Raw genomic sequence first — 2,073 nt, forward strand, 5'->3', positions numbered from 1 at the left:
GCGCGCCCCCCTAAGGCCTAGTCCGAATTGGACTAGGGGGAGGGGTTGCGCCCCCTACTTCCTTCTCTTCTCTTTTCCCTTTCCTTGACTCCTACTCCTACTACTTTGAAGGGGGGAATCCTACTCCCGGTGGGAGTAGGACTCCTCCAGGACGCGCCATAGGAGGGCCGGCCCTCCCCCTCCTCCACTCCTTTATATACGGGGGCAAGGGGGCACCTCTAGGCACAAGTTGATCTGTTGATCTCTCCCAGCCGTGTGTGGTGCCCCCCTCCACCATATTCCACCTCGATCATATCGTAGCGGTGCTTAGGTGAATCCCTGCGTCGGTAGCAACATCATCACCGTCATCACGTCGTCATGCTGACAAAACTCTCCCGTGAAGCTCTACTGGATCGGAGTTCGCGAGACGTCATCGAGCTGAACGTGTGCTGAACTCGGAGGTGTTGTATGTTCGGTACTTGGATCGGTCGGATCATGAAGACGTACGACTACATCAACCGCCTTGTGCTAACGCTTCCTCTTTCGGTATACGAGGGTACATAAACTCACTCTCTCCGCTCGTTGTTATGCATCACCATGATCTTGCGTGTGCGTAGAATTTTTTTTGAAATTACTACGTTCCCCAATAGAGAGGTCACTTCTCTCTATTAGCTAGCTAACACAATATGATCAAACCCCTAAATTAACCCTCGAAAACCCCCTAACCCCCCCCCTTTCAAAAAAAAACCCCGGCTCCTGCCAGCTGCTGGTGTGTGGAGGCCTTTTGGTCCCGGTTAGTATTACCAACCGGGACTAAAGGTCCTCCTGCCTGGGCGCCCCGCAGCGGCCACATGCAGCCCCTTCTGTCCCGGTTCGTAAGTGAACTGGGACTAAAGGGTTTGGGCTTTAGTCCCGACCCTTCAGTCCCGGTTTCAGAACCGTGGCTAAAGGGCCTCTGGAACCGGGATAAATGGCTCGTTTTCCACCAGTGTTCATACGCCATGCGACCTCTGAGCGGGGCTACTCTGACAAACAATATGAAAAACGTAAACAATATTCATAATTTTAGTTAATTACCATCAATTGTGTTGAGTTTCATTCACACACACACACACACACACACACACACACACACACACACACACACACTCTGTTGACCCCTTTATTTAAATTTAGATGTGGCAGATGCGGGATGAACTCCTAGCACATGATAGCATACGAGCAATTTAAGAGGAATTGACAGGATTCTTTCTTGACCATGTCATACATAAATATGAAGAATGCCATGTGAAAATTCAAGATGATTATCGGTAGATGATATTTCACAGATAAAGATGTGAAATCGGAGAAGAGCTGAAACAATCGTTCTGTTTGTTACTACTGTGAAGTGAAACGTTTGGTTGTAGTATATGCCTGGTCAGATCCATCTTGACGTGGCCTTGTCGCGGCCATGGCATCAGCCGTGTACCAACAGGAGCAGCTGCATTGTGAGGTTACAGTTGGTTCGCTGTAATATCAAGTCTGATGGCCAAGTGATCACACAGATGCCCCCACTAATCCGCATGGTGACTCAGTCACTTGTGTCTAATGGAGTAAGTTTAACATTTTACTGCATTCATTAGGACTCCGTGGCCCAATGGATAAGGCGCTGGTCTACGAAACCAGAGATTCTGGGTTCGATCCCCAGCGGAGTCGTTCTCTTTCCTATAGAGCTATTCTTTTTTCATCAGATTGGTCTTGTGATGTCGTTGATGTTTAGGAGTCTGCGAATGTGCTTTTAATTATCTTGGTGATAGAAAATGTGCTAGTTACTTCTCACAGTCTTGTTTTTTTTTGCGGGGTAAAGGGAATGTATTGATTAAATAATAGTCACGTTACAAACCCATAGGATGAGGTCTAATATTTCATCGGGCTCTGATCCTAACCAAACTACTATTCGTTCCCCCCAAACTTCTCACGGTCTATTAAAATTGGTATTTTAGTGTGTGGTCTTCCCGGCTTTGTAACTATTTTTTGACACTATTGAACTATTAATCGTTTAGACTATAGGCTCCATGGCATGCAACTTGAATTGAGAACCAATGCCTTCATAAT

The 2,073-nt window shown here is 47.0% G+C and overlaps 1 non-coding gene across 1 annotated transcript; it reads left to right on the plus strand.

Annotated features, from left to right (window-relative positions):
* Positions 1-1,601: 1,601 nt before the first annotated feature.
* On the plus strand, positions 1,602-1,674 carry TRNAR-ACG. The gene has a single exon. It is a non-coding gene; the product is annotated as a tRNA-Arg (tRNA).
* Positions 1,675-2,073: the final 399 nt, after the last annotated feature.

Source organism: Triticum dicoccoides, chromosome 6B (genome assembly GCF_002162155.2).
Source record: "Triticum dicoccoides isolate Atlit2015 ecotype Zavitan chromosome 6B, WEW_v2.0, whole genome shotgun sequence".
NCBI lineage: Eukaryota > Viridiplantae > Streptophyta > Magnoliopsida > Poales > Poaceae > Triticum > Triticum dicoccoides.